The following is a 15,366-nucleotide window of genomic DNA, read 5'->3' on the forward strand; positions in this document are numbered from 1 at the left end:
CACACTGTGTTTATGCATTAACCAGGGAACACCTTGTTCTCCAGTTAGTAGAGATATAGGGTTAACCAGTAAACTACAGGCTTCCTCAGCGATTTGGGCAATCCAAGGACTAGCACGTTTCCTGGTTAATAATATAGCCAATAAGAAATTAACGGCGACCTTGAATGTATGAAGCTTTGACTGTCACTTGAGTTTTTCATCTAAGGTATACTTTTCATTGTGTATGCATTGACTACTAGGCAGAGAACAATTGCAGTTTAATACAAATTGTCTGTCACGTCAACATTGTTGGTGCTCCACCCTGATTGATTTCACAGCCAGGTACAGTTGGCGGGTGGAGCAGTTTTGCTGCGCAGGTACAGTGATAGGTGTAGCAGTTTTGCCACGTGAGTCGGCTGATCATCTCTGCTGCACACTGCTGCCTCTTCTCCTCTGCCCTTGGCATCTCCATTTGATATTAATTTGTATTATATCATTTTACATGTAGGTACAGTTACACTACAACTGTCACATTTACACCGTGTATCACATACTCCACGCTACAAAACAATTTGTTAAAAAAAAAAAAAAAGGTAGCGAACTTTAGCTCAGTTTGACCTGAGTACAGGATTTTTCACCATCGTCACGGAGTTTTTTCCATCAAGCTTGCTTCTATTAATGTAAATATGAGGTTTTTACAATCACTGACGACAGTGATCTTTTGTAGCAGGATAGTACACATACCACAGTGTGAATCTTGTGTGACTGAGTTAGGATGTATATACGAGTATATCCTGTCAATTTTTTCAGAAAAAATTTCATTTTGATGGGACATAATGTCACAAATTTGCAAGACTCTGTTATTTTGCCAATTCGTGACATTGTATTATTATGGGAAGCTACAAACCTTAGTGGAAGACCTGGTGTGTTTCGCTCAGTTGAACTGTCCTGGTATGCACTTTGACTGGGATGGTTTTTCAGAAGATTCATCAGTGCTTCATTAGTGACTGTTATGCACGACATTAGGGCTTCACTGAGTGAATTTATTGTGTGTAAACCCTTCGACCCACCTCTGTTGACAGGTGGGACAGTAAGCCACGCCCATTTCTCATGTCTCTGTACCAGGCCACGGAGGAGAAAAGATACGGAGTATTAACTCTTACGGGCGAACACGAGACCAATGTAACGAGCTGGCTTGGTCAACAGATGGCATTGTGGTCGCCGGTGTGTCGTCTGTTTGTTTATGTAAGTTGACAGGCGGGATGCGAGGGGGCGTGGCGGTACAAATAAACATGGCTGTAAACCCTAGACACCGCTGTGTTGTTTGAGGGAAACCCGACGAACTGGAACTAACCTACGGTCTTGTTTCTTCCCAAAGGACAAAAAGGGGTGCGTAAAACAGATGAAACAAACTGTTATGCATAAACAGTTGTACTACGGTCATAAATGTTGGTGCAGATTAAGACGTCAACAGCTGAAACTGGGCCTCGGCACGTACGCCTAATATAGAAGTCTGTAAAAATTACTATGTTTCATTACACGTATGGTAAAGGATACGTTGGGCATTGATAAGGGACATGTGAACTTGCTGAGGTAAGACCGCCACACTCGCAAGCAGATTATTTACCGGCCCTCACACAATCAGTATTTATTGACAATATTCATATATGTTGCCGTATTATTGATCTTGTGAAAATGACAGTGAAGATATGCACCATCTATTATTAAAAGATATTACTCGTATACCGATAACGGGAAATTACTATTATGTGTAGGTAAGAACTATGTAATATATATATATATATATATATATATATATATATATATATATATATATATATATATATATATATATATATATATATATATATATATATATATATAGCCGAAGCACATGGGATATTTCGTGTTTCCTTTTTCCCTGTGAGTATTAGCATATTTATGAATCGCGTGTTATTAAGTGATTTATTCGCAAATAGATAGGCAGATGGACAGATAGACAGACAGATGCCAGTACAGATATACAGATATCCACTGGTATATAGATATCCACAGGAATATGGTAGAAGTGCGTCTGAAAACAATGGAAAGGCATTTTTTCCAGTACAATCAACATGATACTTATAATTAACAGAGCTAACACAACAAACGGCTGTGGGTTTGTGTTGCCCGTCTGAATGTTTTCGGGATAATAATGTAACCTAACATGAACATCTATATACTCAATTAATACACTACAATATTCTTGTCTATATTATTAATACATCCATTATATTCCGAGTCAAAGACTTTCATCACTGGAATGAATCTTTGTCTCAAAATACATTATATGGGACACTATTCACCAGCCTCATATTATCAATGGTGAAGGAAGCTCATGCACAATATAATTATTTAAGATTAACTTAGTGTCACGTGGAAGGCTTATATATTCCCGATTCATAATCTAAACATAGTCTACCCCGTAACCGTTCTCTTATATCCCGTTCTTCCTTATCCCGCTTGTGCACTAGACGGCGCGAAGGTAATAGCCTCGCAGTTAACGTTGAGTCGTTACTCCGTATCTTTTCTCCTCCGTGGTACCAGGCGAGGCGTGAGAACTAAGTGAGAACATAAGTCAGTTGCGGAGGGACCCTCATTAATGAGAGACGTGCACCGCGGCAAGGATTCCCGGAGATTTGTCTACTTCCGAGCTGCAGGCCTTAGCTTGGCGACGCCATGCCTCTCCACTCACTGTAGTTAATACTTAGTGATGGTCGGCCAAGAGAGAGACAGATAGTGCGTGTCTCGATCTGTAGATCGTCTGCGATTCCCAGAGATCGCCCATCTCTCCTTCGGTAGCCCAGGGAGTGTGGACATAGCAACAGAGGAGCAGGCAGGAAGATCGTAGAAGACTACCCTCCTCGTCTTGCGGTATCTTAGCAGCAACTCCAGTCCACAGCTCTGTGACTCTGCATCTACAATTAACAGTATCTTTTTCTGTTCTCTAGGTTTAAGAGTATTAGCTAGCGTGACTGAGTGAGTGACTTTGCTTTGAGATTCTTGTAACGTAAATCTATTTTGTTGTAATAAATTTACAGGTCTTCTCTTTGAGCTCGATTAAATGTAAAAATCGTGTTTGATTTCTCCACATTGATCTTACTTTAATATACTTACTCCCAGTGAGCGCAAACCTTGTATTAATCACGACTGGTAGTTAAGCCAATTATTTCGTATTGGTTCATAATAAATCCTTTGTGCCAGCCAGGGGTTAGCATAAAAAAGAACCTATGTATTATTAGTATTATTAATGATTGTCAAGGGGCAGGGATCACACTTTCTCAGAGGCCAATAGTATCAGCAATTTAGCATTCGTGAATGATTTGTCTTCGCTGTGTATTGTTGAGAAAATTTATGAAACTCTCGTCTTTAGAGAATCGGCGACGTAAGCTGGCATAAAGTGAAAACTTATATACTTGATTTCATAAGTTGATTCCCTTGTGATAAGTGGCGACTTTCCTCTTCTCCCATAAATTGGAGAAATATTCAACATATTTTCCCCTCAGCAACAGATTGGCGATCTGTAAGCTATTTATACCATTCAATTGGTTATTTACCCCAATATCTTAAACCCCCCCGGCAAGCTTTCAGACTGACTCTATCGGATAATGTGAAGCTCCAGAATGTGGTGAAAATTTTTGGCGTACCAAATAAAGCCAGGATTCTGGGGGCTTGAATGATGAGTGAATGGAAGCGTCGCCCACTGAAAGGGGTAAACTTGTGGTGTCTGGACGTTGATACTCTTCACTCGGCCCTATGGTGGGGAAGGAGGTCCGGACTGATTTCTGATTTGATTAATTTATTACGCCCAAAGGCGACAAACCTAGTACAGTGCCATGTGGCCATATGTGAGGTGAGTACAGGAGAAGTGCCACGCAGGACACGCTGTCTAGCTATAGCAAATTAAGACTCACCAAAGTGTGGATGACACATGAGAATAACATCTAGGTTATCATCTTCCAACAAATATTTACTGGTGTCCACTAATGTGAGTCCGTGTGGTATTAAATCAGAATCAAGTGGACACTGCAGGCAATAATGGTCGTGTTGGCATTGGGTGCATCACACAGCCTACAGGAGGAGAAATGAGGTGCATTGCCCGCCTCAGTCACCTGCTACACAGGTCGGTAGACCAGTCTGAGGCGGGCACACACCACGTTATGTTGACGAACCATAAGACCACTGCGACGATATCTATGGGGACAAGAGAGAAAGTGGTCATAATGTTGGATGGACGCACTGTGAGCCCTCTCGGCATTTCTTCAGTGGAGAATAGGGGAGTGGGCTGCTCTGTGTACTAGCTACTTGTAGCAAATGGGGTAGGCATTAGTAGCATCCACAGCGGGCATATCCAGTCCACAGGCAGTCCTTGCAAGGAGGTCAGTGGTGTTGTTGGCTGTGAGACCAATATGAGAGGGAATCCACAGAAAATGCACCACCAGCGAATGATCGCGGGCAGTGGCCAATTGATGGAGTATCTGTGTAACGAGGTGTTGATATGCAGGCCTTGGAGATGAGAGGGCATGGAGGGCCAGCTGTGAGTCACAGATGATCAAGCTGCTGTTGTTCGTCCTTATTAATAAAGTAACCGCATCCAGGAGTCCATGTAGTTTGCAATATGTAAAGCTCAGCTAGGTTGGCAGTTGACAGCCCAACCAGCCCCATTGAGGTGGGTCCAGACTTGGGGAAAATACAGCACAGCCAGCACTGCCATCCAACTCCAGGGAGCCATCAGTGTTGATATGGTGGGCTGAAGGAAGGGAAGATGACAGCCTGGCGATGGTCTCCAAAGCTAGCTGTTTCTGAAGCTGAGGCAGGTCATTCTTGGAGGCCGGAGTATATGAAATAGCAGGCACAGGGGTCTGCCAAGGTGGAATGCCATAGTCCACCTTCTCGGCAAGCACCGGTACGTTGATGTTCAGCCATTGGACGTTTGAACAAGCAGTATTAACTAGTGTGCGGCCACCACCGCGAAGCAGAGGCCTTGGTGCAGCGAGATCAAGGGAAGTCCGGATGATGTGAGAGTAGTGGGGAGAAAGGTGAGGAGAATGCAGGCACTTAACGCTGAAGTATGTAACCATGGAGTATATTCTCAACAAATGGTGGAAGGTTGAGTTCAAGTTGCATGTTGACAATTCTGGTTGAGCCAGGGCAGCCCACGATGAGTCTCATTACTGCGTTTTGGAACTTCTCAAGAGGTTATAAGGCTGTTCTGGAAAGTTGACAAAGAGCAGGGGAGAGATAATCAACAACTGATAAAATGAACGTTATGTATATGGTTCGTGCTTCAGGAATAGACATCCCGGCAGCATGAGAGGTCCGGATGATGATAACTGGATTAAATATACTACCGTGGGAATGATACTGTTCTAACTAAAACAGCAGGTTACTCCTAAAATAAAACTGAAATTTATACTTCTGTTAGGCTTAGAGTTCCAGATCACATCTGTAGAAAGAATGCTTTACGTGCCTGGTGATATTTTCACAGAATATGAATTTCTACATTATCGTTCGTTTATTGATTTTTTTTTCCCTACGTTTATGATTAGGTACTTCATGTTTCTCCAGAAAAATGAGATTGAAATGTGTAACTACATCAGTGTTACGTTTTTGTGCAATGAGTCTTAGATAAAGCATCCTCTGATTATCTTACACAAAATTTTTGCATGTCACTGTTGGCACGATAATGATCATGAAGTAAAGGGTGACCCGGAAAAACCTCCCACATTTCAAAGGTAAATGAAAAAATAATGGTTAAAGATAATCAAAATACTATTTGCACACATGAAACTTCATTCAATACAGTTTTTATTCATCATGTTTTAAAGATGACATCCTCCAAATGGTGGCCGTCATTGTCTACTGTATACACGCTTTGAGGCGATTTCTGAAGGCTGCCATGGCTCGACGGGTCATGCCGGATGGAATAGCAGCTATCTCCTGCCGAATAGCAACCTTAAGGGCTTCAAGAGTTTGAGGTCGATGAGTATACACTTGTAATTTAAGGCAGCCCCATCGCTGTTCTCGATGTTGGCATCGTGGGTCCTTATTTCTTTGAAGAGGGTGATGTAACTGTAACCGTAACTTCTGACCGTTACATTGATATGCTCAAAAACTTTCTAAGGCCACAACTCGAACACCTTGAGCTTGAAGAACTCGATGTGTGGTTTCAGCAAGATGGAGCTACGGCACACACAGCTCGAAGATCATTGCATGTGCTGAGGGAAATGTTTCCGGATCGAGTGATCTCGTTGTGTGGCGATGTTGGGTGGCCGGCCCGTCCCCCTGACCTTGCCCCTTGTGATTTTTTTCTGGGGGGCTACCTTAAATCACGAGTGTATACTCATCAACCCCAAACTCTTGAAGCCTTTAAGGTTGCTATTTAGCAGGAGATAGCCGCTGTTCTGCCCGACATGACCCGTCCAGCCATGGCAGCCTTCAGAAATCGCCTCCAAGAATGTACAGACAATGACAACCACCATCTGGAGGATGTCATCTTTAAAACATGATGAATAAAAATTGTATTGAATGAAGTTTCATGTGTGCAAATAATATTTTGTTATCTTTAACCATTTTTTTTTTCATTTACCTTTGAAATGTGGAAGATTTTTCTGGGTCACCTTGTACAAGAAGACTTTTTACAGTAGCTAGGTTACGTATCACTGTCTGAGTTGCATTCAAATGCAAATACTCCCTGTATCTCAATCCCCGAATTTCATAGATTAGGATTGTCCTTCACGATATACTGTAATTATAATGTCCGATAAATGTGGAGATAATATAACTGAATTCGGAAGTTGCAATCTACGTCGTGGACGGAGATTGCAACCTCCGAATTCAGTGCTTCACGAGGAAGCATGATCTTGCTTGCTTATGACATTTCCTAAACTCTCTGTACTCCTACTTGGCCTAAAACTGCTCTCTTCATCTTCAGTGCTGAGTTGTGAAAACAGATTAATATCAGAATATGGTGCTTGTCTCGAAAGTGCCATGTAAAGGATGTTGAGCCGTAGTATTGTCTTATTGTGTCATTAACCTGTGGTGACCCATCGACGTTCTTCCACGTCCTCACGTTTTGTCACTGCCAATCCCGTCGATGTACTTTAACGCGCTGCAATTGCAAGGTCCATAATTTCCACAATTTTCAAAATTCGCGCGAGATTTTCGATTCGCCCACTTACTCAAGCCTCCCCTACCTGCCACCAAGCGGGCAGCGTCCCAGACCCCACGTGACCCGCGCGCGCCCTTGTCTCGGTCACTCACCTGTTAGCAGTGACCCAGGTCAGACATGGCGAGTAAAGGTCTCTCAGACGACGAGATACAATCCGCCCTGGATGCCTTCACTGGAGATAGTGATTCTCCACTTGATGATGATGTGGTGGATCAAGATTACGTGCAGCCTGAGGAGGAAATAACAAGCAGTGATGAGGAGGTCCCTTCTCCCCAGAAAAAGCGGTATGTCACGTATCGTAAGGCAAAGGAAGGCCAGCCTGCACCCAAACCACCTGCATGGACCTCTCTCCGTCCCCTAGAGAGAGATTCTGATGAGGACGAGGACGAGGACGAGGACGGCGGCTTAGGACGTGATGTTGCCTCATGGTTGGGGAAGGAAAAAATCTCACCCCGAGGATCAGAAGGTGGGGCGAGAAGGCAAATAAGGTATGGTCCTAGTGTTTTGTCTGGGAAAGGTGAAAGTGGTGTGGTGGGAGTGCGGGGTGAAAGGGAAAGTGGTGTGGCGGGAGTGCGGGGTGAAAGGGAAAGTGGTGTGGCGGGAGTGCGGGGTGAAAGGGAAAGTGGTGTGAGGGAGGCAGCATGAGCACATGGTGCACGTAGGCCTAGGGGAGAGGAGGTGGAGCCACTCCCCAGCACGTCTTTTGCCCCACAATATTCCCAAACTTCCTCCCCACAGCCCCAGGATGTGGGGAAAGGAAGGAAAGGGAAGGGAAAGGGTAAAGGAAAAGGGAGAGGGAAGAGAAGTGCAAGTGATGAAGGGCGCCGCTCTCCACCTCCCCAACCTCCCCCACCACCCTCACCTTTTGTGGACGTGCCCCCATCAGCAGAAAGAGGTACTGTTTCCAGGAGGTGGACTATGTGATATCACAGAAGCCTGCGATGAGGTCACAAAAGATGCAAATGATCAAACTCCATACGTTATCCATGTTGGTACAAATGATCTGAAGCGCAACAGATCAGAGGAATTGCTAGCAAAGTATCATGAAATGATCAAACGATTCAAAACTAAGTCCACTAATGTGATAATATCTGGTATACTCCCAAGGATCAAGGCAGAAAATAGTTTCTATGATAAGGCCTTCAGCACAAATAACCGGCTCAAATCTCTCTGCACACAAGAGGGAGTCGACTTTGTCAATCTGTGGGACCACTTTTAGGAGCAACATACTCTATTCCAGAAAGATGGTCTCCATTTGAACTCAGTAGGAGCGGCACGGCTAGGTAGACTTCTACACGATAAAGTCGCCCTCTTCAGATCAAAAAACGCGGCACGTCCAGGAACAGTAACCTTAACGTAAATACCCACAAAGTCAGATCACCAACTGTTCGGAACGGAATTAGAGTCTGCTATGCTAACGCACGTAGTCTACGTAACAAGTCTGAGGATTTAGAATCTCTAATTTACCTAGAAAATTATGACATCATTGGCATCACAGAGTCCTGGATTAACACATCTGACCGTGACTTTCTAGCGGAATACTTACTAACAGGGTACAATATTTTCAGCTGTGAGCGACCACATCGAGCTGGTGGCGGTGTTTTACTGTATGTGAAAACTAGTCTCCATCCCCTTGTGCTATCCAAACCCAGTATTACCAACATAGATGCCAATTATGTTCAGCTAAGTATTAATTCACACAAAATAAATATATGTCTCATCTATCGTCCTCCAGCACAGTCAACTGAGACAGATGAAAACTTTATGATCAAATTGCGGAAATTTGTTGTCAAGAGGATAGCGTAATTTTTGGAGACTTTAATCTACCGGTAACAAAGTGGGGTGAACCACTGACGGCACACTCAGGACAAGAGCTTTATACGAATCTTCAGGAAAGCGCCCTTTCCCAACACGTAGAATACCCAACGAGAGGAAACAATATCCTAGACATCATCTTGACTACAAATGATAACCTAGTCAACAACGTTGAAATAGGACCTGAGTTTAGTTCCAGTGATCATCGAACTATACAGTTTAATATTACTACTGAAAAAGTAAAAGAAACGGAGAGCAAAGAAAAGGTCCCAGATTATCGTAGAGCTAATTTCAACAGGCTCAGAGCGCTACTTGCAACTGCAGATTGGAATCAAATGTCTGAAACCGATGACATAAACCAAGCATGGGAAATATTCACCGAAAAATTTAATGAAGTGGTAAAGTCATGTGTGCCACTACGTAACAGACGTCCAGCTGGAAATAGTAAACCAAAGTGGTGGTCCAGTGAAATAAAAAGTAACTTAATAGCCAAAAAACAGGCATACCATAAATATAAAGCTACACAAAATAATGATGATAAATTACAGTACGATAATCTACGCCGCACATCGAAAAGACTTATTAAACAAAGCAAAAGAGCACTGGAGATCCACATTGCTAATACGTGCAAATCAAATCCTAAAGAATTTTACAGTTACATTAGAAAGAAAAAGGTTATGACTACATCAATAGGTCCTCTAGAAACAAACAATGGCAAACACACTGAAAATGAGTTCGAAATGGCAAACATTCTTAACGATTACTTTGCGTCTGTTTTTACAGTAGAAAACACCACCAGAAACCTACTGTTACCCACAAACCAAGAAAATAGCACAGTCCTTAGTAACTATGCTATCCATAATAACGATATCCTTTCAGCTATAAATAGTACGGACATAAACAAAACCCCTGGCCCCGATAAAATATCACCGAGAATTTTCAAAGAAGCAAAACATGAGTTACTGCTGCCACTCTCTGTCTTATTCAATAAATCATTAAGTACTGGGAAAGTTCCACGCGAATGGAAACTAGCAAATGTAACACCAATTTTCAAAAAAGGAAATGAGTCGCACCCAGGAAATTACAGACCAATCAGCTTAACATCAGTAGTGTGCAAGTTAATGGAAAAAATCATAAGAGATAAAATAGTTAATTATCTAGAAGAAAATAATATAATTAAAGACTCGCAACATGGATTCATACATCGTCGTTCATGCTTAACTAACTTACTGGACTTCTTCCATGATGTTTACAAATCATACGATGACTCAAGAGCAGTAGATATAATTTACCTCGACTTTCAGAAAGCATTTGACACTGTCCCTCACAAGCGTCTCATGAGAAAAATAGAAGCACATGGAATAAAAGGAAAGACGCAAAAATGGTTACAAGACTGGCTGTCAGACCGAAAACAGCGAGTTGTGATAAACGGAAAGGAATCCAAATGGCGTAATGTGATCAGCGGCGTTCCCCAAGGCTCAGTACTTGGACCGATACTTTTTATTATCTATATAAATGACATTGATGAGGGTCTAAATTGTAAAGTATCCAAATTTGCAGATGATACTAATATAACCAGTAAAGTCACTTCAAAATTACAGTGGCAGCAGTTACAAAATGACCTTAATACTTTAGCAAGCTGGGCAGAAAAATGGCAAATGAAATTCAACACAGAAAAATGTAAAGTACTTCATATTGGAAGTAACAATGTCCATGCAAATTACAAAATGAACAATATTCAGTTATCAAGTACAGACAGTGAAAAGGATCTTGGTGTAATAATATCAAATGACCTAAAACCAAGCAAGCAGTGTACCGATGCGGTTAAAATTGCAAACAAGCTAGTGGGTTTTATTGGAAGAACTTTCGAGTTTAAATCGGAAAAAGTCATACTTGCCTTGTACAACTCGCTAGTGCGCCCCCATCTTGAGTATTGTGTGCAATTCTGGTCTCCGTACTATAGAAAGGACATTGAAAAATTAGAGAAAATTCAGCGAAGAATCACAAAAATGATACCACGACTTAGAAACAAACCATATGAGGAACGCCTTGAAGAACTTAAATTATTTAGCCTAACGAAGCGCAGGTTAAGAGGGGACCTTATTGAAGTTTTCAAAATCATGAAGGGATATGACAACTTAGACATGAATAAATATTTTGATATAGACCGGTCGAGTCAAACCAGAAGTAATGGCTGCAAAATCATGGGAAAGCGATTCCAATCCCACGAAGCAAAATATTTCTTCTTTAACAGAGTTGTAAATATCTGGAACAGATTACCCTCAAATACCGTGAACAGTATCTCAATTGAGACATTCAAAAACAAATTAGACAAGTATTTGCACGAAAATCCTCAGCTGACTCGTTTTCTGTCCGAATAACTTGCTTTTATAGCTACGGTACATGTAAGTTCATGCCCCCTTAGTCTACAAGACACCCCGTAAACAATGTACCCGTACATAGTGTTGCGTCACGATATTATACATTTTCAATTTATTCGGTGCAAACAAAGCAATATAAGCACAGATTAGGATCTGCACAGATAACCCTGAGTTAACGGTCACTACTCTTACTTTCGACCTGTGATGGGCTGTGGATCACTGAGGGTCCCTGTTAGGCAAGTGACCACCATCGGGATTTTTTTAATGTACCAGGGGTCACTGCTTCAGGATGAAACTTGTGTACTTGTCCCATATGGGAGAGTTCCCTGTCTCAGTGGAGTGAACAGAGCTTGGGCCTGATTGACTGCTGCCTACCTTAAAAGCGCCAGGCAAGGCTGCCGCACCACCCCTAAACATCCACACTGTGCAGTCCCCTCGTGTCTACAGGACACCCCATAAATTTAACATAGCGTCACATCACGTCATTATACGTTTTTCGATTTACCCAAAACAAATGAGGTAATATACAGTAAGCACAGATTAAGATCTGCACAGATAACCCTGAGTTAACGGTCACTACTTTACTTTCGACCTGTGATGGGCTGTGGATCACTGAGGGTCCCTGTTAGTCAAGTGACCACCATCGGGATTTTTTTAATGTACCAGGGGTCACTGCTTCAGGATGAAACTTGTGTACTGTCCCACATGGGAGAGTTCCTTGTCTCAGTGGAGTGAACGGAGCTATTGCCTGATTGACTGCTGCCTACCTAAAAAGCGCCAGGGAAGGTTGCCGCACCACCCCTAAACATCCACTCTGTGCATTGCACATCCACACTGTGCACTGTGCAGTCCCCTTTTATCTGAGACACCCATCCTATATACTTTTCAATCTCCCCAGCGCAAAGAAAGCAATATAAGCACAGATTAGGAGCTGCACAGATAACCCTGAGTTAACGGTCACTACTCTTACTTTCGACCTGTGATGGGCTGTGGATCACTGAGGGTCCCTGTTAGTCAAGTGACCACCATCGGGATTTTTTTAATGTACCAGGGGTCACTGCTTCAGGATGAAACTTGTGTACTTGTCCCACATGAGAGAGTTCCTTGTCTCAGTGGAGCAAACGGAGCTAGGGCCTGATTGACTGCTGCCTACCTTAAAAGCGCCAGGCAAGGCTGCCGCACCACCCCTAAACATCCACACTGTGCAGTGTGTAGCTTCCACGTTATGTCCACAGACTTCCCATTAACTCAATGTAACCGGTTTATAATGTCATGCCGTAACTATTATTTTATTTGTTTACTTTCTCTTTCAGGTTACTCTATTGGGTAGCTCATAGATAAAGTATTATAGAATGTGACTTTTCCTTTCCAGTGTTTCCTATAAAATTTCCATGTCAGTTTTTCCATGCTGCATGGTGGTTTTTCTCACTTTTTCCTGGAGGGTTTGGTGGTGGGGGGAGCCTTCTTGCTTTACTATCCTTATCCTTCAACATCTAAAGTTAGATCTTGTAGTCATAGTTTTCTCTAACAAGCAGCCTCGAAAGGACCATAAGGTCTGTTGCTGTTTGCTTTCCTGTGTACTCCTGTGTAATCCCCACCCTGACGAAGGCAACGATGGAGACGAGGCTGGAGACGGTAGTGTCTCATGGAACTGGGAAGATGGGAGTAATTTTACTCCCATCATTCACCCTTTCACTGAGGAGTGGCGGTCTGGTTGCATGGCTCCAGGTGTGCATGCGGGTTCCACTAGGGAGGATTTCTTCCACCTGTTCTTTGGGGAGGCATTTGTGGGGCACATAGTGGAAGAGACAAACCTATTCTCACGAACACAGCGCCGTGAAAGTGAATGTCTGGGGACAACGAGCAGGCATTCCCAGCAATATGACTATCCTGTGACAATTTCTGAGATGTTTTTATTTTTTGCCCTGGTTCTCTTGATGGGTGTTGTCAGAAAAAATCAAATACCGGCATACTGGACCACTGACCCAATGACCATCACACCTTTCTTTGGAAAGGTGATGAGTCGTAATAGATTTTAGCAGATTCTCGGCCGCCTCCATTTTTTTGATGCAGAAGATCCAGCTAATGCTAATAACACTGATAAAATGAGGAGAATTAGGCTTGTATTTGATCATTTACAGGAAACGTTCTGCTCCTCATTTTATCCTTAGAGACCTCGTCATAGACGAGAGTCTTGTGTTGTGGAGAGGCAATATTTCCTTTCGCCAGTACATACCCAGCAAGAGACACCGTTTCGGGTTCAAGATCTTTGTTATGTGTGACTGTAAGACTGGTTATGTGCAAGACATAGTCTTGTACACGGGCGCACAGACAGATATAACAGAAGATCGTAGTATAGGACTCTCAGGGGCCGTGGTGAAGAAAATGATAGAGGAGTACCTTCATCGTGGTCATGTGTTGTACCTGGACAACTGGTACACTAGCCCTCTTCTCGCTAGGTTCCTCCACCAACACGACACCGGAGTCTGTGGTACAGTCAAGAGAAACCGTCGCCATATGGTCAAGATAGGGAGGAAACTTGACAAGAACGAGGTGGTTTTCTTCCAGGCAAATAACATCCTTGCCACCCTGTGGAACCACAACAGGGAAATTTGCCTCCTATCAACTGTACACAGCCCCCTGATGCACCGCACAGACTCCGTTGATCACCGTAGCGAGAGGAGGCGCAACGTCTGGAAACCCGAGTCTGTACTGGACTATAATCTGAACATGAGGCAAGTGGATCAGTCAGACTCGATGATTTCCAGTGTTGACTGTGCCAGGACCACGATGAAGTGGTACAAAAAGCTCTTTTTCCACTTGCTCGACATCACAGTCTTGAACGCACACTACCTGCACGCCATGACAACGAGAATATCAGAGACCCTTGAGGGGTTTGTGAGGGAGCTGGCACGTGAAATAATCGCCAGGCATGCCCAGGACAGGCCCACACACCACACACGCACCCCCATGGCTGCCCAGACTCCCCTATGCCTCGCAGGACGCCACTACCCTAGCACAATCCCTTCCCAACCAAACCGTCGTAAACCCCAGCACCACTGCCATGTATGCAAGCACTCGACAGTCTGACCAGCCACTCAGAGAAAAGACACAAGGTACGAGTGTGCAGAGTGCAATGTTGCGTTGTGCCTTCAGTCCTGTTTCAGAGAGTACCATAACTTCCTACACTACTGAAACTGTGTGGGATGGCGATATGACGCTCAGTATAATGGTAAGGCCAGTCAGTATGTGCTAAGTCTTATATAAAGTTGAAACGGGTGTAATGTTTGCAGGAAAGTAAAATGCCCGCCGTGCCTGCCGCCGAACCTCCCACCTCACCACCCCCCACCCCACCACCGGGCCGCCACCGCACCACCACCCCAGGAGGACACAACAGTGGGGTTAGTGACCCCGATCAAGAGGGTCACCAGGACACTACGATCCTGGGCCCTTGTTCCCCGCAATTGCCCCAACCCCAGGTGATCAGGGAAAGGCAACTACATTGCGGGCGGAACAATGGTCGTCAGAATAGGGGTGGGACTGAACAAGTTTCAGTCCCAGGTAACACCGTATTGACGGCTTTGTTACACCCTCTAGGGCAGGAGGCCCAAGGCTACGGCCTTACAAAGTGTATGAAGGGTAAGGCGACCCAAGGCTCTGGCCTTAGTACACCAGAGAGAAAGAGTTGCCCCAGTGCATCCCTCTCTTGCTGTTCTCCCCTTCAGGAGCAACTAAGCTCCGACGGTCTATATACGCGGTGGGGAAGGGACGGCCTAGTACGCCCGTCAGTTGTTCCTGATTGGACAGATCAGCTTCCGGCTATGGCCAGAGTACGGACCAGGGTAAAGAGCCCCTGCTACCGTACGTGTAGCCCTTCTCTATTACGGGAACAACACCACGCCAACGGTCTATATACGCGGCGGGGAGGGGACGGCCTAGTATGCCCTTCAGTTGTTCTCAGTAAAACGGGTAGGCACTCGG

Source organism: Coenobita brevimanus, chromosome 62 (genome assembly GCF_032717465.1).
Source record: "Coenobita brevimanus isolate Jiangsu-jjx chromosome 62, ASM3271746v2, whole genome shotgun sequence".
Classification (NCBI taxonomy): Eukaryota; Metazoa; Arthropoda; class Malacostraca; order Decapoda; family Coenobitidae; genus Coenobita; species Coenobita brevimanus.